At 40.6% G+C, this 23079-nt stretch overlaps 1 long non-coding RNA gene across 1 annotated transcript in view; it reads left to right on the top strand.

Moving 5' to 3' along the window:
* LOC120750668 (uncharacterized) overlaps positions 1 to 12486 on the top strand; it is a 44672-nt gene extending 32186 nt beyond the window's left edge. The window contains exon 2 of the long non-coding RNA XR_005700095.1: positions 11987 to 12486. This is a non-coding gene — a long non-coding RNA (uncharacterized LOC120750668). The remainder of the gene's footprint in view (positions 1 to 11986) is intronic.
* Positions 12487 to 23079: the final 10593 nt, after the last annotated feature.

Genomic DNA, 23079 nt, shown 5'->3' with positions numbered 1-23079 from the left:
TTTGTATCAGAAATATTTCACATCGTTTCTGGGCTTGTTCGTATTGCGGCTCTGCAGCGGGGCAATATTACAGAAACAATGTCCAGCAAAAAGATGATTTTAACCTTTGCTTCAGACATGTCAAAACAATATAATGTAATTTTAATGCAAACTGCTGCTTCATGGCAGAGGCACCTCCACACACTGACTTGAACTAGTTTAGGTTTATGCTGAAAATGAAAAGCCCATTGAATTTCATACAGAATGGAAATGCCACAATTTACACTGGGTCTGTGTTGTGTTGGAAGCCGTGCGGGGACAGGGTCTGGCTGTATCTCTATGGACAACCCATAAAACAACTTTACCTGCACAATGAAGGGCAGATGAATGTTAATGTGGGTGGGGGTGTCCCTTTAATTGTGAGTTACTGGCAGTAGTAGGGCAGAGTGGGGGTGGTGGCTGTTTGCTTATTGAAAATAAAACAAAAACCTGATGAAGCAAGAAAGGCATCACAAGATACCTGAGGTGTGTGTCGAAGGGCTGTGGAGCACCTTTGCAGAGATGTTTACGCTGTTTATTCCCTGCTCTGAATTACCCACTCCCTGGGTAATTTACCTGTGGCTAACCACAACTGTATTTTTGGATGCGTGGTTTGGTAGCTCCTCTCGTTCTGTACAAAACCAGAATGGGTTTACTGGGTAGGGAGTCACCTTCTGCTGGAGTGTGAGGGGGGAGTTGTCTGGGTACAGCCACCCCTTTCCATGTGGGAATATCTGTAAAGGGAAAGGATAACTCAACATTTACCCTGTAACTGTGCCATGCTGATCAGCACTGAGGAGAAATGCCGTATCAAGTGTCCGTCTTAAAGGGCGCTGGGCAGATTCTTTTGGTGTTTGCCGTCCTGGAGATGCAAAAGATGCTGAATAGGATTTGAAAATTCCCAGGCATCTCACTATACTGGAAATCAGTTGGAGTCCTGTGCTTCTCAGGCATCTGATGCCTCTAAAATATGGCCAGGGAGGACTGGAGTCTTTTGAGGCTGCGCTTTTAGAGCATTTTTTGTCAACCTATTTGTGCTATTTACAAGACAGATGTTTAAAGAGATGAGGGTGGACTGGGGCCAATGTAATGTCATTATGGAATAGCATAGACTGTAGGAAACACCCTGCAGGATTGTACCAGGAACTGAAGGTGGTGTTGACTTATCCCACAGGAAAGCAGTTACTGGCGCAGGGAGAAGCCAGTCCTTGGCTGGGCTTTTAGGGAACAGGAATCTCACAAATGCCACACTACAGTGACCATAAGAGGAGCTGGTGGAGATGGGTGGGTATTTTTTGGGTCATTTCAGATTCTCTAAGGCCACCCTGGGCACTGGATAACTTGCATGTGTTTAGCTTTGTCCAGAAAATACAATCCAGCCTGAATGAATTTCTCAGTCCTTATTTTATTTTTCATAACAAACATAATTCACAGTAGCGTAATGGGAAGTAAATTGTAATAAGTGCATTGCCTTTTTGCTTTTTGTAGCTTGAAAGTAGAATAATAGCAAATTAGAGTAGGTTCATATTATTTTTCAACATGCATCATCCTCCGACCACCCTCATGCCTGCCCCAGCCACTTTATATGAATTATTGGTCTTTCTTCAAAGAAAGACTGATAAGGCCTGGTCCAACTTTGTCTATCTACACTGATATAAATGAGAGAGATTATTATCAAATTACCACTTATTGTGTGCTGCTCGAAAGAGTAATTTTTCAAGAAAACCTCAGGGTCAATCAGCCTTGAAGAGAAATCTTGGTTTATCAACAAATTCACCATCCTCTTATATGTAAATAATCATCTGTAATTAATGTTAAAGGTGGACAGAAATCCAAAGCAAAAATGTAATTTTAAGGTATGTTTATCCTTAATCGCAAAATTCTGTCTCCTTTGCTCCGTCTTGTTCTTGAATGTGGAGACCCTGTGCAGATCACTGATTTTCATCAGATGATCTAAATGTGTACTCAGATTGTTTGGTGAGCAGAGAGGACTTCAGTATGTCCTTGCTGACCTCACAGCTGAATTGCCCTGGCTTTTGTTAGCTCCCTGTTCTACCAAGAGTAGTTATCTTTAAAACTTTTCTTCTTTTTGCTTAATTCATAATTTTTTCCCCACTACAAAAATCAGATCTCATCAAGTTTACAAACTCATGTTATAAACTTGTAAATCAGTATGAGTAGAAATATCCGACAGAACTCATGCCACTGTTAAAGTGCCCAGACAATTATGGGAACATTTTAAACCCAAGTTATTCCTATGCATTAAGTATAACTCTTTAATGTTGCAGAATCTGTGTCTTCCATCTGTTCCATCAATTAAACACTACATTGATCTATGAAGTTATTAAACATCAGTCAAAGATCCAAACAGATCTGCTTTGCCACCAGAGGAAACTCTTATGTTTAGTAGGAACAATACTATCATTTCTTTTAGACTCACCCCAAGCCAAATTTTTCCTATTTCTATAAAATTTCTTTTGTTACCAAGTTAGATTTGAGCATTGTCATTCCTGTCAGTTATTAGAAGATCTCACCCAGAGGATGGTTGTTAGGGGGAGAGGTTAATTCTGGCTGAGAAGGTTCTTATTTTGGCATTTCAGGCGCACCCTTGAGGGGCTGCTTGTTATGTTCCAGACAGAGGCACTCCCTGAGTTTTTTTAGCCATAATCCCACTAGAACTTTGTTTATCCAGTTATGGAAAGGTAGAAAATGTAGGCAAGAGGTGAATGATATTGGGCTTTGCTCACCGATGGACAACCTTCTTCAATCAAGATGGTGATCCTGCATGATTTCACATTTAATTACAGATTGGGAATGCTGCAGCTAACAAGATTTATAAGTAAGGGAAACATGGCTGAGAGGACACAACATAAGGTTGTGTCTTTTGACAAAGTTAGAGGTGGCAGCAGTTTGCCACTGTCCGTTTTGCTTTCTAGGACACTCGTCAGGGCAGATCCATCTCCGGGGTTTTGGAGACCACAGAAATTTATGGCAATGGACAGATCCCTGGCTGTGGGTAACAGAGCAGTTATTGGTGCTGGCACAGTCCTAGAAATTTCCTTTTGACATAGTCTTGATTTCCTTATAACAGACTGAAATTGAACGGGGTGACTTTTCATCCCAACACCTGTTTTTTTTCCCAGTGCTAGGGAAGGGGAGGGATTGCTCCAAGCATAGGGAAGGGCATGCTGATGATAGCATGGGAAGTGTCCCTTTTGGGGTTGTCAAACTCTGTGGGTGACAAGGTTATCTTTGTTGGATCAGAAAGCAGAAGTATCTTGATGAGAGGGAATCCCTGCCTTAAGAACTCCCCAACACGAAGAAGCAGAATTGTCACCAAGTACCCCTTTTCCAGGTGTAATTAGTAAGTTGTCCCTTGTTAAACACCTTTGCAAGCTGAGGGTCCTTAAGTTCAGGATTAACTTGTCGTGAGCCATACTTGCATCTTGGCTGGGTGTTTGTGCAGGAGACACACAGAAAATTGCACAAATTGGCTCTATAGGTCCATCTTTTCAAGTCACACTGTGCCTACACCCTTCCTTACAGACTCTTCTAGCAAAGCTGGGGAGTTTTGTTCAGTTAGCTCCTGCCCCTGTGGCTTTCTGGACTCTCATTCTCCCTGCGGAACGTGCTGTATGTGTGACTGCACAGAGAACAACCCCAACTCCCAGCCTCTCACGCTCCCTGTCGTGCTTTGGATTTGGACCTAACTCACTCTGACTGGGGGGCAGGAACTGAGCTCATGGCAGGTTGAAAAGTTCCCCATGGATACCCCATTCCTGGTAACTGCTCAGCAGGACATTGGCTTCCAAAGCTTGTTTGTGGGATAAGAAATTTCAAGGAAGACACCACCAGCACCTGCATTCCTGGAGGCAAAGGGAAAAGTGAAGCATTGCCAGGGTTGGAGGGGCTCATTTTGAAAAAAACCCTAAGTAGTAACAGGTTAGAATTAAGCAATCATTTTCAAAATGCTTTTGAGAAACACATACATTAATAAGAAGTATTTTTATGTTATAGATTGAGTATTTATCAATCTCTTGGTGTTTCAAAATGTATGCTGCAGTTCAGGTGGTTCTAGGCTGGTGAATAAAGATGCTTGTACAGGTATGTGCATTTCATGACAGCAAAGCTACATCTGAACTTTTCCCCAGAAGTCTCTGAACAAATGGCTGTATCTGAGACACAACTGGGTGTTGGCAAGGTAGGCTCTTTTCCCAGGTTTTCCTCTGCCTTGAAGAAATAACTTTCTGTTGCAGTACTGCCCTATTTTTATACTCCCTTTTATTCCCAGCAGTTTACATGTCTTTGTCATCCAAAATATTACACTTGCCTTATGGGGCTATTTCTTTTTCTCCCTATATATATATATATTTTCTGGGCTGGAGCAGGATTTTTGCGTTTTTGCCTGCCTTCCTTCCCAGAGATTATTTTGCTACCAGGTTCTTGAAACACCATGATCCACAGAACGGCTATTGCAGTTTCCTGTCAGGCTTTATTTGGATGTAGTGCACAGTCTGAAATATTTTATATAACAAAAATGTAAAATTCCTGTAGCACTGTCCTGTAACACTTTAACATTGACTTCAAAACAGGGAGAAAAAAATCTAGGTGCGCATTCCATTCCAGGCTTTAAACATCTTTCCCTCCTTTGCAATTACATGTGAAATGAAATGAAATTGTGGAGTGATATTCTCAACCTAAAAGCTGATGTAATTCATTCCATGCCTACTCTGTTGGTTTTTTTTAATCTGTACTTTTAATTTCTTATGCAGAACTTTATCAGTCTATCTTTAAGAACGTGTCTAGTGGAAAAAATCCAAACCTCTTCCTTATCAAGTCTTATTTCTCAAGTTTTTAAAATGACATTTTAATAGAGGAGTTATTTCAATTAATCAAATTTTAAAAAGTAATAAGGGTGCCTGGAATGCACAGAATGTCAAAACATCTGGTTCTGAGATTTTTGCAGTGATTTCTGCAGTGCTTTTGAAGGATGGCAACTAATGATATGAATCAGCAGCCCCAAACATTCCCTGCTCAGATAGTAGAAACCTTCTTGAATTTTTTTTTTTTCTTTTTTTTTTTTTCTGGTGCAGGATTAAAACTCAAATGGAAACTCATGGGCAGTAAAAAATAAATTAGTGAGATTGAGCTGGCAAAATACAACCATCTCTGTTGCGGCTGTGAAAGGTGGCTTGAAAAGTGCTTTTGTTAAGGTATCTTTTTTGGGGGGCAGTTTACACTGGATCTGGTGGTGGTGTTCCAGAGGAGTCGTTAAAATAAACTTTAGACTGATTTAAAACTGAATTACTTGGGAAGGAAAACAATACAAGCAGAAGGGCGGGGGTGGGGGGGGAGGGGGGTGGGTGTTGTGTTTGCTGGAGGACAGAATTTTTCAGATTTCCAGCAAATGTAACTTGGTTAGTGACATTTTTACTGAGGTGCACAAGCAGATCAGATGAGTGTACCTGCAGAGAATCCTCCCTCAGCTGTCACTCACTCTTCCAGTGAGCTGAGGACAGGACACTTGATAAAGCTGGAAAGAAGAGAGAGGGGAAGTCCTGTTACAACTTCCAGCTATGCTTTTGGGAAAAGCACTGTTCATTATTCCCTGATGCTTTTTAGCATTTTTCATCGTGTCATTCACCTCTTTGTGGATAAGTATTTCTGTGTATATCCACCAGTGGATGTGTCTTCCAGGTACCAGCTTCTGGCAATTTGGGGAGAGGATTTTATGTCTTATTTAAGAAAGGCTCTCCCCCCTCCTTGCTCCAGGTATTTATGGGAGCACCTGGCTTTAGGGAACCTCAATAGTGCTTTCAGAGTGTGAGCTGCTTTGCTGTGCCTATTTTTTATTATTTGTAATCTCATCAAAGGATAGTTTCTAATAAGGGGGGTAAAGTTCAACCCTCTGTGATTTAGGTAATTCACAGATTTATTCAGCATCACAGTAAATTGGATTGCTTCTGGCTTTCTTAGAAATTAGTGAGTTTGTAGATCAGAAAGTTTGCAGTTTGTTTCTCCAAGGGATGTTACACACCAAGTGTTAACCCTTGATGAAGTAAAGCATTGGTGACATTAATCTCCCGGGAACATTTTTCAGGAGGAGGCTTGTTGTGCTCCAGCATTTGATTTATTTACAATTTATCAGCTTTAGATGCATGGTTTAAATTGCTACCAGTGTGTTTTTATGTGTGTTGTTGTTCCTTGTGCTTTATTCCCTTTGTGGGTGGAACAAGAGGTGGAAATTGGATACCAACCATGTCCATTTGGAGAAAAACATCTTATGACCTTTCCTCCTTCCTCATAATCCTTTCCCATCTTCTGTTCTGTGATGGTCTGACACTCACCTGCTCCTTCTCCAGGGCTCAGGCCTGTCAGTCTGTGCTCCTCTGCACCTGGCCACAGGATGTTTTTATTCCAAAGTTATGGTTCTGGGCAGGCAGGAGATACTCATGGCAGCTTTGGCCACAGCCATGTGGTTATGGCCACCTAAATCTGAAAATGTTTCTCCAGCTCATTAAAAAGTTTTCCTGCTCTGTTCAGTTTTGTGCTGATACCACTGTGCTCTCTCTTGGAGTGTCAGGTGTCCTTTTGAGTATAAACATCCCTCAAAATGTTTTACAAAATCATTGAGGAGCAGATTAGAACAAGTTGTACATCTGGTGACTAAACAAAGTCCATGGATTTCCTTTCCATAAGACTTGAACAAACAGCAATATATTCCAAAGCAGGGGAACATTTTCCAAATTTGAAGCTAAGGTATGAGTTGAGGGGAAAAAAATAACAGTGAAACGTCCAGGAAAATCAAGACTTTACTAACACAGAGTACGATCAAAAGGATACAAACACCATCAAATGCATTTGCCAGTGATGGGGTTGGTGTGAGTAAAGTGAATATTTCAGATCTTCCTATTTGCATGTCCTGTCACTTTATGTTCAGAGATTTGGAAGTAAATAAAGCTGCAGGCAAACTTTCATATGATTGGAAATCTGGCCGTGGTAGCATTGCGGTGACTCTGAAAAGTGAAAGTTTTCAATCTAATGCCTTCCTAATGAACATTTTATTCCAAAGAGGTTTTGTGCACGAATTTTAAAGTTTCATTGAAGGACAGCCATATACTCAATACACTTGGTCTGGCTGAGATGGGTAATAATCATCTTTAAATCCCTAAGTGGTCGAAATGTCAAGTTTATGGCTAATATGGACTGTAAGAGTTTTCTGTCAAGTGTTAATGATAAACCCACTGCTTGTAAAAACTACAAAAGGACAGTGCCTCTTTAACAGGGACTACTGTTTGTGCTCCGTGGAGCTTTGCAGTATTAGTAAAGCAGCATGAAAGAGTTGATTTTCATTTTATGTTGTGCTTGTGAGGCATTAACATGATGTTCTAACACTTGTAAATGAATACAGCTCTTGCCTAATCTGTCATTTTAATGCCTTATAGATTTTATTTCACTCTGTGTTGTACCAGATTCTCAATAATAATAATCAACTGCTTTGTTGTTCTCTTGCAGAAATTAAATTTCTGTAGTGAGTGTGCAACTAATAAAAGATGTTGCTTGAGGAAACAAAAAATAAATATGATGAATCATAAAAGTTGTATGTAGGGGGTTGCTCATATATGAAAGACAATTACCGAAGCAGTGGTAAATTCATCTGATTCTCATATTGTCAACATCTTAATAACTCTCACAAAGGGTTTGCTGCTGCAGCTTTGCCTGTGTTGCTGTCTGTAATCAGCACCGTGACCCCCGCGGACGCTGATGTGGGGGAGCCTGCTACGGGTGTATATTTAGTGTCTTAAAAGGGTTCTGACATTACCCTGCTGTGCTCTTGCTGAACCTGAGAAACTGCTGCTAAACTGACTCTGCCACCTGCGTGAGGCCGGCCTTTTGTCCCCTGGTTATCTGTGGGGTGCAGCACCACCCCGGGATGTCTGGGAGCTGTCCTCAGTGTGTTGGTCAAACTGACCCTCACGGAGTGAAGGGAACCTTGTTTGCCTGAGGGTCTGACTGACAGCCCTGCCTGGATAAACACAAGCTTCTAAATGTGGCTTCTGGGAATATTAAATGCAGGTTAGGTTTTGGCTTCACTCCTGGAAGAGCACAGAGAAAGAAAAGTTGGAGAAAAAAGTTTTTGTGCAAACTCATGTTTTGAGATGCTCCTTTTGGATTCTGTTGGGGTGTCCTTACTCTTTAGGCAGTGCAGTTCAGTACAAAATAGTCTGTGACTGAAGGTGGGTGTATGGGTCAGGTTTGGGAACGAACCAGCTGTAACATCAGGTACAACCTGCTGTGATATCCACTGTTTTCTCCTTGGGGGATTACAAGCACAGGTGGCACATAACCAATACCATTGCTTCATCTTTTAAACCCCTGCTTTCTTAAGGGAGGTGGCTGTGACAGGGAACCAGGCTTTTAATCTGCATGATGGGTCTGTGAAAGTAAAACTTTGTGTTTGGTGGTGTCTGCTCTCAGTGCACCCCCCTCTTGGCTTCTCTGTGACAATGTGTCTGCTAATTTCCCCTTCCAGTAGTCAGTGGTGTAATTCCTTCTGTTTGATGAAGTACATGCAAAAGGATAGAAACAATCTTTTAGGCGTTTAAAGCTCAGTTCCTAAAACAATTTTGCATTCAACCGTTCCCATTAGGCATCAGAATGAAATAACAAAAGTTCCCAAACTGTTGGTTTCATTTTAGTAGGAACCCCAGGATACCCAGCAGTTTTTGAAACTGTTGCTTTTTTTTCCCCCCGAAGGAACATGAGCTCCCCTAAATAATCAGCTACTGCTGAGGAGAATGGAGTATCAGCTTTCATCTCAGCTGTGATCCTGCAGCAAGGAGGGGCATTAGGCTGAGGATCCTTTCAAGAGGGTTTACATTGCTATTGACAATTTCTTATTTGGCCCTGAATCCAGAGCTGGTGACAACAATGGGGCTGCACAGGGACAGAACTTCTCCTGTCCTCTAACAGAGCGTGGACCTGGATGCTGTCTTCCCACATGGAAAAGTCAATATTTAGTGTTGATGTTAAATTTGGATACAAACAGAGAAATAGTTTACAGGAAATACCTTTTTTTGTTTGTTTGTTTATGCTAACTGGCCTTTGATGGCCTTACATTTATTTGTTTATGTTGGCACAGACCTCGTGCTGCCTGTGTGGCTGCCTGCCAAACGCCAGGTGGAGGTGGGAGCACCTGTAGGAAGAACCCAGATGGAAAAAAAGTGTTGGAAAGCTTGTAACCATCCCAGAATGCTCCTGCTTCACAAAATCAGATAATTCAGGCTCCCTTAAATCCAACAACTGGCTTTTAAAGCAAGCTTATCCATGAGACCAGACCAACTTGCCCAGAGATGTTGTCCAGTGGGGTCTTGAAGCTCCAAGGCTGAGCCTTCACAACCTCTTTCAATGCCAGAATTGAAATGCCTCGGGCACCTAATGGAAACCCTCATGTTGGCTGTTTGGATGGGTTTGGCTGAAACAGTGGCTCTAAAATCAGGTGCTGGCTCTTGAGACAGGGCTTTGGGGAGCAGCAACCCCTGTGTTTTCACCTGAGTTTTGCCTTGAACTTGCTGAGTACCTTCCAGCAAGTCACTGTTACCTCTCTGTCTCAATTTCTCCAGTTATAAAATGGGGATAATAATCTTTACCTACCCTACAGGGTGTTGTGAGGATTAATTAGTTGTTGGTACGGCATGTGAAAGATGTAAATAGCCACATAAATGCTGGATATTATCATTATAATGAGAACCACACAGCACTGGAAGACAAGAAATGGTCTCCAAATAGGCTGCATGGGCCATTATGACCCTCCCCAAGAGCAGCTTCTGGGGTTTGTTTGAAACACCAGCAGGCACCAGGCTTCCAAATCCATAGTTTGATGCTCGTTGTAGCATTGAACATTTCTTTTTCTCTTGCCAGTTATTTTTTTTATAGTCTGTGCAAGTTAGAACAACAGTCCCAGGTAAACATATGTAGTTGTCCTGCTTGAATAAGCACTTGCTTTGATGTTGTTTACATTAAATGTATAAGGATCATTAGGAGGACAAGGTGACACAGTCAGTTATTCTGATGGCCGCCAGGCACTTCTCCACTGACACTTGGGTTTGAATTCCAATTGGAGACGACCCAAATTATCATAGAAGTGTGAAGTTTGTCCTCCTGAAACTCAAATTCACCATTCAGCTGGCTGCTATAGTTACCCACACTTTGACAACACGTTATTGAAATATTATGTAAATCAGGAAATAATCTGAAAACTCCCCCAAACCAAACCCATGAGGAGCACTTGTCAGGTTTGCTGTGACACACCAGTCACTGGTGCCACCAGCCAGGGCTGTACTGAGTGATCTCAGCGAGTCCAGGAACGAAGCACCACTGCTGGGAATGTTAAAATGCCCACCCAAGAGTAAAAATTCTGTCTTTGTAACTCTTTGTACAAAGTAGGACTCTCACCATTGTCATCGAAGTCACTGGGTCAGATCTGATTTCTTTTTTTCCCCTGTATGAAATGGAAAAAAAAAAATGCTGTTCATAGATTTCTGTTTAATAGTGTTTGCCAGACAAAGTAGAATTTTCACAGCACAGGTTCTATAGCTCGAGAGTCCTATTCACTCAGCATTTATTTTATAGGTCTTTTATCTACCCTTTCTGGCTAAAAAAAAAAAAAAGGAAAAACAGGGAATTTACCCACTTAAAATAAGCTTTGCACCAAAACTGACTTCTGGGGATTTTTTGTAGTGTTAATGAAATCTCAAGAAGACATTAATAATGATCTTCAGGCACAGAACTCATAAAATTAATATTAACAGCTAAAAAAGGAGATGTATTCTCACTCCAGCAGAAAATATATACCCTTCCCTTTCCATAAATATGGATTCTCTCAGGTAATATTTTATAGTGAACTGGGATGCAGTTGTGTGGGTGCTGAAGCTGATGTGCCCTGATGCTGCATTCAAGGCTGGATTTGGCTGCAGCTCTGGGCCACCCACTCCACTCCACTCCCCTCCCCTCCGAATTCCCTGTGCTTGGATGTTTTTGTGCACAGAACATCAGGCAGGTGCTGTGAGGTGTTGAACCTGTGCAGGTTCTGGAGAAGGAGCAGTTGGATTTCTGGGGAACAGTGGGCTAAGTTTTGTCTTAGTAAGAATTATTTGTCCAAGTGTGCAATGCCTGCATATCTGCACAACCAACCAGGACACTTTAAGGATGTTGATTTTCCATAGTTTTTACAATCTTTTTTTATTCAGCTGTAGATTAACAAGGAAATACAGAGTAAATCCAGCCCAGCTTTGCAATTCCCAGTGTGGAAGTGTTCTATGCAAGCTCAGACAAAGTCAAGACTGAAAATACTTGGATTTCTTGTTCAACTACTTACCTAAGTAAATTTTAATGTGCACATTCCCTCTCACAAGTATCGATACACTTCAGAGCCACAGCCAAAGCCAGATGGTGTGGAGTTGTGAGGTCACTTTGTCAGGAAATGTTCCTGCCATTGACAACCCATTCATCTGCAGCTCACATGGCCAGGGAATATGGTGCTGGAAGGTGGCTGTTTATTAAAGGGGTTGCTGAGAGAAAGAAATGCAGAGAGGCTTTTTCCAGCTCACCCAAAGTTGGGCTGGGAGCTGTTGTCATGATCTAGTTAATACAGAAAATCTAGGAAAAGGAAGTTTGCTGTGAGGATGCTGATAAATCTGTGCCTGATAAAATGTGTTTTACTTTAGCATTATTTCTTTATTTTGCTCTTATATGTGCTTTCTAGCCGCAGAAATGTCCAATGTTTTTAATTTAGCCAAGTTGTTAGCAGGGATATCTTGTGGCAGGAAGTCCTGTAGTCTATTTTATCACTGAAAAAGAAAAAAAAAAAAAGCCATGTTTTGAATTTGCTACTGTCTGATTGCATTAATTACATAATTAACTTCTCGAACGCAACAGACTGAAAAGTTTATTTTTCTGCTGCTTTTAGGTGGCTTTGCTATGACTTAGCAACCCAGGAGAATTAATACCCAGCCAGGGCTCAGCTTTATGTGGTTCAGGAGAAGCAGACAGCACAGAGATCATCTTATCCTTCTGCTGCGATTCCTGCCTGCAAACACTTTGGCATTCCTGTGAAGAAGTTGAGTTTTGCAGCATTTGGAGTTTGTGCTTAAAAAGAACCACCTCGCAAATGTGATTCTGGCTGGGGATTATTATCTCGATATGTTGCTAATTCCTGAATAATGATGTGTACGGGGAGTTCTGATGAAGGATGTGGAGGAAGATGATTGAAGGCGCTTGCAGGTGGAAGTCACAGATTCCTCTTGGATGGTGACAGTTTCCAGGCTCTGTATGGCAGATTTTTCTCTGGCCTAATATGTAGTTTATCATATTTCTCTCACTTTTTATGACTGATTTATCATTGCTTTGAGTTCTTTTTCTGAGAATGCTCCTAGCACCCAGCAATGAATAAATGCAAATGGTTATTTATGGTGTGTGGAAAATGACTCAGTATTTTCTTTAATTCATTACAGTGATGAGAGTATTTCTGGAGTGTACAAATGTTTTTTCAAAACATTTTTTCAGGGTGTATAAACCATTCAATTGGTCACGGAGTCTCTTTTAAAGGAGTGTGGGCATAATTTTCAGTGGGACACCTGGAACCTGAGGTGCGTGTTACAGCTGGGTGAATCTGGGGTCTTGCATGGTTTTCTGCAGGTTTTTTTTTCCTTTGTGAGGGACATGACCCAAAATTTAAAACAAAACTGATAGGAGGCATGCAAACCTACTGGCATATCTATTGAAACTAGAAAGAAAAATGCCTTCTCAGACCCTTGTGAAGCAATATTGCTTAATTAACCCTACTTAAGCCCTACCTTGTGAAAAGGTTAATGGGATTTTTAATGACCTTGAGTGGTCAAGGCCTCAATTTTACATTTCTTCTGAAAGAAAATGGAAAACAGAACAAGAAAGCTGTTCAAACTTCTGTGAATCTGGGGGGGAAAAAAATGTTTACAGCAACTGTTCAGGTCATTTCCTATTTCATTTGAAATGGTTTCCCCTCTCCTTACCTGGGGTGTCAGGTGGGTGTTTGATGCAGCTGGGTGTGGGTTGGGTGGGGATGCTCTGCAGCGACAGGGCTGAACACAGAAGATTATCCCCTCACCTTCATGGAGTATTTAGAGTCCTACTGCTGAGGGATCATTGTGTTGATACAAAACTCAAATTCCCTTACAGGAATGCCCATAATTCATTTAATTTTTGTTGCTTTTTGGCAAGCCATGACAGGTCATTTTCAGACGCTTGCAAAGGCACTTGAGCTCCAGTTTGACTGTGGGTATACTTTTCTGGGTGTTTTTACCAGGAAAGAGCAGAGACTGTGGAATATTCCATGAATTAGGAGAGCTGTGGTAGCATGGTACTGTTTGTTTGTAGTCTTTGTGAGCCGGCCTCCAGAGGGTGATACAGATGTTCTGCCTGGTAGAAAACATACACACATACTAATGAGTGCATTGTAAGAGTTAATTAATGAGAGAGATATTGCTTGTGAACAGTCAATACAGTGATGCATTCATCCAGAGGGTCAGGAATGTGCATTCTGTGAATTTATCTAACGTGGTATGTGGCAAAACACTTGGGGCGCTGCAGATGAAGCTATTAATTGCATTAAAAACTGGCCATAATTAGGTTTGGAATGTAACTGTAATCTCTGGGATCAATGGTTCCTGACACCTGTCAAGTGGCAGGAGGGTAAAACCTTTTATAACCCTGATGAACATGTGCATGTGTCACATCCTTATCACACAGAGCAGTGAACTTTAAAGGTTGGAGGGTGGAATGAGCTGCTGTTAAATCCAAACTCCCTGGAATGGCGTTGTGTTTTGCTCCTGTAGCCAGGTTCAGAGCAGTGTGATTGTTTGGCATTCCTCTGAAAACAGGGAAGTTGAGGTTGGCATTATGCTTCACATACCTGCGCATCCACAGTTCCTGTAAAATAAGTGTATGCTGCCTCTATACAGAGAGACACTGACCCAAGACTTGATTAAATCAAAAGGAGCATTTAAAAATTGCTGAACTTAAGCTGTGTGTCACTTCCATCTAATTTGTGGGAAGCTGTTAAATAAGTCTTCCTGTCTCCCCCAAAAGCACCCCAAGGATCTGTTCTCTAATGCACTGTTCTGTATAAACAAGTACAAATGTTAAAAAAGTAAAGAATACTAATCAGGAGATGGAAGACACGCACTGCTTAATAAATCTTGCCTTCAATTTATTTGTCTAGTATTACAAAGGCAGAGGAGATATCAATTAATATAGGCAAAGAGGACCCATAATTTATAATTAACTGGCAAGTGGTTTGTAACAAACAGCAGCACTGAATCTAATAGCCAGTAGAAAAATAACCGGTGTTGATTTGTCCCTCGGCAAATTAATAGAGTGCTTATCAATGACAGGGTTACATAAAACTGCTAAATAAATAATCATCAGTGAGTTAGAGTGAAGCAGATCTTTAACAAGCTTAATCTGAACCTCTTGACATCTGCAGACTATGAAGAGATTACATGCTAAGAAGGAGAAGATGCACTATGCACATCATAAGCATGCTCAGGAGCTGGGCGACATCATGTTCTTGGGTAATGGGAAACAAGGAAACATTTTTATTGCAAAATTACAGTGACAAATGATTTTCATTATAATTAGACTGAAAATTATAAAAGGTATATCAAAGGAAGGCTGAATTGGAATTAACCAGATGAGAATGGCACTACATCTCTAAGCAGTGAAAACGCATCAGTGGAGCTGGCTTTGATATATTTTTGGCTCAAGGTTTTTTCTTGGTTTTATTACTCACCTTTGTCCACTTCTGGTTTCTCTGTCACTTTTGCTGATATTCCCTGGTAGCTCACTTAAATCATCACAACAGCTGAGCAGTGCACCTGATTTTCAGAACAGGGTCTTATTTATAAGCCTATATATATATATATGTGTATATTCAATGTAATTTCTAGATGCATTTTACTGTTGCAAGGGCTTTTTGTGCAGTAAGTTCATGTATTAGGGTTTCTCCAGCCCTTGCTAAATGACAACAGGAGTTAGTTTTGTCCTGGAAAGCTCAGAAGACCCAGCTAGAGCCATGCTGGGAAGTCTTTAAAGGCTTTCTCTCCAGGTGGAGACGTACAGGAATATTCTGTAGGAGCAAGGGCAGAGCAGAGGCTGTTTCCCATTGTGCTGGATGCTCAGGGATTGGAGATAGAATGCAGATCCCAGAGGGTCACCAGTAGCTCCTTGCAAGACTGCTGGTAATCACTTCCTGGCTGCGTCCTTTGCAGATTTTTGGCATTAAGGAGGAAAGGGCTTTCCTCTGTAATCCACCTATGGATTGGCCTATAGTGCGAATTCCCTGGGAATTAATTCCTTGTACTTTTCCCTCAAGGCACTGCTCCTTTTACTGGTCCTGAGAAGAAAGAAATTTCCTGCAAGTGAGACTGCTGGTTTTTGGGACAGAGAGGGAATAAAGCAAGGCTAGGTAACTTTGTCAGAAAGCCTTGTTGGATCCACATCTGGAGCAGAATCTGACCTGTGAGGAGCTGCAGGTCCTCCTGCTTTTTTGATGTGTGAAAGCAGAGCTACCCTGATATGGGTGGGCAGTATATCCTGATATATCTGGTGAAGAGCATCCTTTTGGGAGCTCGTTCCTTCCCATCCATCCCTTTCAGTCCTCTCCTCCTGAAGGAGCAGAGGCAATCCTGGTGTATTCCTACAATAAAGGAGGTGTTTCAGAAGGGGTAATGAGGCCGTGCAGGTACCAGAGATGAGTCTGAATTACCTTGAGTGGTGTTATGAATAGGAGGCTAATTCCATGTTTTTCTATCTTCATACTCAGGTGGGGATTTTTTTTGAGGAAGGTGATGGTGTTTGCTTGAATTCAGTTGTCGATTTTCCCAGACCACTCTATCATCACTGGAAAAGAATTTTATTAGCAAAAGAATTGCTGTCTTTATACCCTGCTCCTCTTTTGCCCCTTTTCTAGACTCTTGTCCCTGTAGAGGCTGGGAAGGAGAATTTTTAGGACCGGCATGGAACAAAGTGAATTTTTTCCTTGTGGGTGGCAGTGGGAGCTGCAGTCTTGAGAGAGAAGCCTCATACAAATAATGCTGCACTGGTTTATTTTTGTGTCGCTCTCCCAATTTTTATTCAGAGACTGAGTCACCACTTGAAAAGAACAGAGTAGAACCTCAATTTTTTTTTTCCTTAAATTAAGCCTTTCTCTGGTGGACCAATGCTGTCTAGTACCATGCTGCAATAATTGATAAACATATTGATGTATCTAATGTTTTGGTGTGCTTTGGGTTTGTTTTTGGGTTTTTTTGCGTTTTGTTTTGTTTCGTTTTAGTAAAGAGAACGTGGTAGCCTCACACACTGCTGTCATCATATTGGCAGGATGGCCGTGTCTGAGGTGCTATCAGGGAGGTTACAGGGCATTCATCAAAATCAAGCTGATGCAAGCATGAATACTCCCCAGAATGAGACCTTTATACTGAAAAAATGCTGAAGGCTGAAAAGGGGGTAATTTATTTAAATTATCTGTATACATGTCAAGCCCCATAGTTTCCAGATGAAGCTGACAATCGTAAAAGAGAGCTTTTCTTAAATTTAACAACCAAAACCTAATAAGGGAAGTTATACCAAGAAAGCCTGAGCAACTGAGCTGATAATCATCTGTAGTGATGCAGATGTACAAAAATACAGTTTTCTGCTATTAAGCTTTTAAATGTCAGTAAATGGCAGTTTAGTAGAACATTTGCTAATAATGATTACATTTCTCATTAAAATGTTTCCTTCATTATTCTTCAGGTAGAAATGTGTAATTCAACGATTGTTACATCAATTATACTTAAAAAGCTCATTTAAATACTGAAATATTATCTCTTGTAGCCAGAGTACTTTAAGAGTACTGTACTAATTACAAACAGAATAAACTCTTGTAATATCAGCATTTGAATTGATGCCTTATAAATTCTTAATGCAAAGCTAACATATAAAGTGTAAATCAAATATATAGATCCAATAAAACAAAACCTTTTTAATCTTGTTTTACCTTCAAAAGGATTCTGATTATTGTAATTAAATAATGCATGATATAATAAAGATCTAGAATGTGTGATTATTTCATTGGCAATTGAATATCGGTGCCTTTTATTTATGCAAGTAATTTATCACAGACAATATGCATCAAGCATTAAAATATTGATACAATTATACCTATCCTGCTGAACCAATAAAAAACCCTTGTGGCATGCCTCTCTGCTGATGATACAGGATGGTTTGAAATCCTTGTTAAATTTTAATATTCTGATGTGCTGGGTTATGCTAATTCTGCTATGGAACAATATCTCCTGTTTTGCCTTTTCCTTCTGTGGCGTTACAAATGCAGCTTCACTTGGCGTGGCAAGCTCTGCTCGCAGCTCTGCTGGTCACTCCTAGGAAGGGACAGCAAAAGGCAGCTTTGAATTTCATTTCTCAGAGTTATTATTTTGCTGTGAATGCAACTCTACAATGTTCACTTTGCTGTTGCCGTCATACCCTGCTGCTCTTAAGTTTTGCAAAGGCTTCTGGCCCAAGTCAGGGGTAACTTGCTGGAAGTGGTTGGATTTAGTAAGACTGGTTCCAAAGCAGATGCACTCAGTTTCATCCCAGTTTCTTAAGGCTGGCAGTGTGGTGTCAAGGTAAAATATTAAAGGAATAATCAACTCCTTTTGGTCAGAGCAGCAACTCTACCAGCTCAGATGGAAGTTGTGAAATTGGGCAAAATTTCCATATCTTTCATCTTATAAACCCGGTAACTTTCTAAAGCAGCTAAAAAGCCCTACTTAATAGGCTGGCAATTATTTTACTACTTTTATGCAGGTGTAGGGGACTACTTAAGGCTCTCGGAGTTTGTCCCTTGTGGCTCAGTTGAAAGTAAATATGTGTTTGACAGCCCACAAACAGCGCTGGGTGCCCACCTCTGCCTGCTATTTCAGCCAAGCCAATGGTCATGGCAGCATCTGTATTTCCCCAGACAGAACAACTCTGCAGAAATTTGTACAAGATTAACCTATCCCACCACTCCTGGACTCAAAGTAATTTTTTGAGGAGCCTCTTGAGTTTATGACACATTTTACAGCACAAAGAAAATCAGGTGGCCTAAATAAGATAGTTGTGTCTGTGCTGGCTTTCCAAAATGGTCTTTGAATATCACTGTGCTTCCAAGTGAGGGAAAAGAATTGGAAACCTCTGAATAAACAGTGAATAAAGGGGCAAAACCCACCACCAAAACATAAGGATTGAAATAGCTCTGGGTGGAAGTCAGCCCTTTGTTGAGGGTCAGTTTTGAAAATGCTCAGGATTTTCAGACACCTAATAGTGACTCTCACTTGATAAAACTATAGAAACATAATTTATGTGTCTGATTCACTAAATTGACGAGCACAACCTAGAGTCTCAAACACTCATCTCTCTTTGTGCTCGCTGAAGGGAGCATTTAGTGACTTGCAGGATGAGAAGTTTTCTTTTTCCATAACTCACCATGAACTTCAGTTAGGATTTCATACTCTTGGATGAGAGAATTTTTCTTTTCTTTTGCTAGGTGTGTTTTTTTTTTTTCCCTTGGTTAGACACTCCCTGATTATCGCAAAATGTCTCTGCTCTGTCATGTTTGTGAGCTCTCGTTTAGCTCAAATTAAAATCAGGCGCTCAGAATGAATAGTCTAGTGACCAAAGGCTGCTATTTCAATGCATCCACTGACTTTAGACAAATATAACCAAAAATGGGTTAAGGGGAAAGTTTTAGCACTGTTTAACATCTAAAATTGAAAGCTTTCATTGAATAAATAATGGGGGGGGGGGGGGGGGGGGGGGGGGGAAGAGCTAGTTAATTAAGTAGTTGGCTTGCTAATTGATTTTTTAAAAATGCAATAATCTGCAGGCATATGCTGGTGTTGCCTGTGCATTCCCCTCTGCCTCGCCCCCAGCCCACAGGCAGGGACTGTGCAGGATCGCATAATCACAGTGCTGTCACAGGTCTGACAGAGCCCGAGCGCTCACTGCTTCTACCCGCTTGCAATTTGCCAGCACTTTAAAGCCATTACCACATGTGCATATCTGCCTTGTGTGTGGACACTCCTAGGAGCAAAGAAGTCCCGCAGTAAAAAGCATCCTAATTTTTCTGTGTTGGTAGATGAGAGTATTTTCATCCCTAGGTTCATAAACATGCCTTGTTTGAAATTCTTTGGCTTGGTGGTCTGAGTTGTCTCTACACTGGGGTTAATTGAGAGAAAGGACTTGATAAGATGTAGCGTGGAATCATTTGTTTTAAAGAAATAAAGATTCTTGGGGCTTATTAGTCCTGAAAAATATATTAATGGTTTACCTGTTCCAGTAGCAGCCTGCACTGCAAATGTGCCCCTTAGAATATAGATACTTTTTCTCTATAAAAGTAGCTGATTTAGTCAGAAAGGTGACAGTTAAAGCTCGTTGCAGGGGAAATTTTTGCATCTTTGCAGAGTGACTTTTTTTTTGCTGTACTTTACCACAGTGGCTGTCCATCACAGTTGTTATGTATGCAGGCTGAGTGAGCCCGCGGGGGATCCTAGTTATTTACACTCTTTTTCAAGCATCGAAGCTGTTATAATCATTCGCTGTCAACTTTGTGCTGACACTGAATTTTACTTTGTGTTTTTTATGCTTGGTTTGGGTCTAAAATACTGGCATCCATACCCTACACTGTAATTCTATGGGTGACTGAGTTGACCAGCAATATACAGTATTACTAACAGAGCTTTAGAAACCTGCTGCATATGGAGATTTCAGGATTTGTTGATTGTGGACAGTAAACAAAGTCCCCAGGCTTTATGCTTTTATCCTAGTGGTGGCCCTCAGGAATAAACTGTGTACGGCGTTTCATCTCATTGCATTTTCATCTTTACAAAAATGTAAATATTATTTTCCTTTCCTCCAAAGCTGCAAAGTTAGAGCAGGAAAACTTTTTCGTTGCATTTTTTATTTTCGTGCTGGCTTGTTTTCTCCGGGCCTGTGTTGTACGAAATGCATATTTCCCTGTGATCACCATATGTTTAGCGTGAGACTGCGGAGAGGAGTGGAGCTGGTAATGGGCTAATACCTCAGCCTCAAATTGAAATAATGCCTTGTGTGAAACGCTGGGAATAAATTAGCAGTCAAGAGAATGCACTGACAAATATATAGGGGTTTTTACACCCTTTTAGGTTTAGAAAGGCAAATTTGCGTGGCTGTGCTTGAGCGTCTGCGGTGTGCATCGAGTGAACAAAGTTTTGTTTGGCACGTGCGCCAAACCTTTCCTCGGCGAGCAGGCCCCTGAGCGTGAGATGGCATCACAGACTGATTCCTGCGTGTTGGAAGTGGGGCATTTCCACGTTCCCGGCTCCCGTGTGAAATTCCAGGTGCTCGGGGGCCCGAAGGGAATGATCACACCAAACGATCCGACCCTGTTCTTAACTGGACTTGAAATAAAACTGGTCAAGGAGCTTGTGTGCTTGGTCAATGTAATAAAGTAGACAAATAATTACTGAGCAAATCAAACACACTTACACTTCAGATGATTTTGAAATATTATCTATAATCGGGCACTTCTGTGCTAGGAGGAAAGGTTAATAAAGTAATTTAAAAAAGATTGTGTAGAGTATTACAGAAACAGAAGAGGACTGGTGATCATAATTGTTAATCTCCTGAAATACCAGTCCTCTACTGCACAAGGTATATATTTTAGTACAACTCCTTATTGTTCGTTCCATTTACTATGATATTATACTGCTTAATTACCTTTTGTAAGAAATCTTATTTTATCCTTTTTTTTTTTTTTTTTTTTTTTTTTTTTAATAACAGATAGTGCTGATGGAAATATTTTAGAAGAAAATCTTACTTAAAGTCCTAGCTGCTAGGGATTGAGATTAAAACAGTTGCAGTAGGTGGGTAGGTAGATATTTAGAGACTGAATCGCTGCAGGAGCTGTGTTGTGAAATACAACAGCAAAGTTGGTAAATGCATCCTCCACCACCCTGTTTTATCCACGTGGATGGAGCCTGGCATGGAATATAAGGAAGTCTGAGGTTTTGGAGTTTGATAGTTGTGATTATTTCCTCTGAACCAAATTTCTAGTTCATGGCATTCAGATAAAAGATAGAACAGCATCCCTGAGTTAGGGTAGCCTGGCTCCTGGTCAGGGTAGCAGGAGAGGTAAGAAAAAAAGTAATATCCATAATAATAGATATCATGGGAAATATAACAGCGAATTATAACAGCGAATTTAGCTTGCATTTATTATGGTTCGGATTGAAGAAAGTCTCCTCCAGGCACACAGGACTTTGTGAGTGCGCACACCTGTGTTCCATCTCCAGGGGGTATAATCCTCAGGATGTCTCAACAAATAATTTCCTCTAAGTATAATTTTGACTGGTAGTAACTGATGGTGAATAAGAATATGGTTGTTCCTTGCATCCTTTAAAAAAAACTTCACCTGAATGGTTTGGCTCTGGTCGAGGTAGATTCTTTTTTGTGATTGTGACACCTGCACAATTCTATGTTGAGACTGGAATTTTCCTGTAACCTTCTGTAGGTGCGAATGAGATAGGCAGGAAAGAAAACTGGATAACATCTATAGGGGCTTTATGTAATTAGGCCAGAGCACACAACAATGTGACTTTCTCTTTTGCAAATGAGGATCCAGAATCTCACACTCTGAATATTTGAGGCATAATAGACCAAACAGATTAGAAAAGTAGGATAGTCATAGTAATTACCTTCATCTAGCAAAAGCATTTCAGTCAGCAATGACAAGCAACAAAGTAAAATGATCACCCACCTTCAGAATATCCAAATTTCTAGAATAAGAACAGCTTAAAATATCTACTCAAACAATAAAGCAGAAGTTCTAGGGTCATAGATGGCTTTCATATTACCATGGGCTGTGGGGCTCTCAAAATATCTGACTTGCAAGGCAAAGTCTGGTTCCAGACCAGGGGGAAAAATTACCACAATTAAGTGTGTATAAATTAAGAGAATACTACCCATCATTCTGCTCTAAAAACACAATTTTTTTTTTTTTTTTTTTTTTTTTGCCTTGTGGGTTTTATACAAATCACTTATATCCCCCTTAAAAGAGATTTTTTTTTTTTTTTTTTTAATATAAATATAGTGAATGCGAAACACCATTAATCCAGTAGTAATATCATCTGATAGTAGTTAATCCCTTCTTAGGGATGGCTTTTCCCGGTCCTTTGGAATACAGAAATGTGCTTTCACTGTTAGGCATTTTGTTTAAGCATCAATCAATTCTTAATGCTTAATTGTCTTTTTTTTTTTTTTTTTTTTTTTTTTTTTTTTCCCCTGTCTATAAAAGACCACCAAGTAAAATGAATCCTTTCTTCAAAAGTATTTCCTTGGGAGTCTCATTACATTGTTTAGCCAGTGATTTTGTATTCCGAGGTTATGGATCAAGGGCAGTGCCATGCCTGTGGTTTGGACTTGGCTTTGCGCTGTGACAGGATGATGCAGATGTACCAGAAGATCCTAATCTGTCAGAGGAAGTCTATTAAGTTCAAGCCCCTAAGCTGTCTCAGCCAAATCAGTGATACCAAACTTACATTTGTTTTTGTGGTGACCATTCATTTTGGTCAAATGAAGAAATTGCTAGTGTGGGTTTTGTGGCTTCAGGGGTGAAATCTATGAATGTCACGGATCTTTTAGCCTCTCTGCTCTCTCTGAAACATTATTGCGGGTGCTCTTGTATGGAAGAAAAAAAACAACAACCAAGCATTTTTATTGCAGCTGTTTATAAGTCACCTTGATCAGAAAAAGTTGGGGGAAAGAAGCATTATTAGCTTCTATAGAAATAATTCTTTTTGTGAATAATAGATAAGGATGAGAAAAAAGAGAGGCTGTCTGCAGGATGAAAAAGCAGTTCTGAAATGCATGCAGAAGGACTCATGTTTTGGAATGGGAGTGAGTTTAAGCCCTGCTGCAGGCTGTGAACCTTGGCCTTGGTCTGGAATTTGAGCCCCCCCCAGCACA

Source organism: Hirundo rustica, chromosome 3, assembly GCF_015227805.2.
Source record: "Hirundo rustica isolate bHirRus1 chromosome 3, bHirRus1.pri.v3, whole genome shotgun sequence".
NCBI lineage: Eukaryota > Metazoa > Chordata > Aves > Passeriformes > Hirundinidae > Hirundo > Hirundo rustica.
The sequence above is the reverse complement of the archived record's forward strand: the minus strand, read 5'-3'. Positions and strand labels throughout refer to the sequence as shown.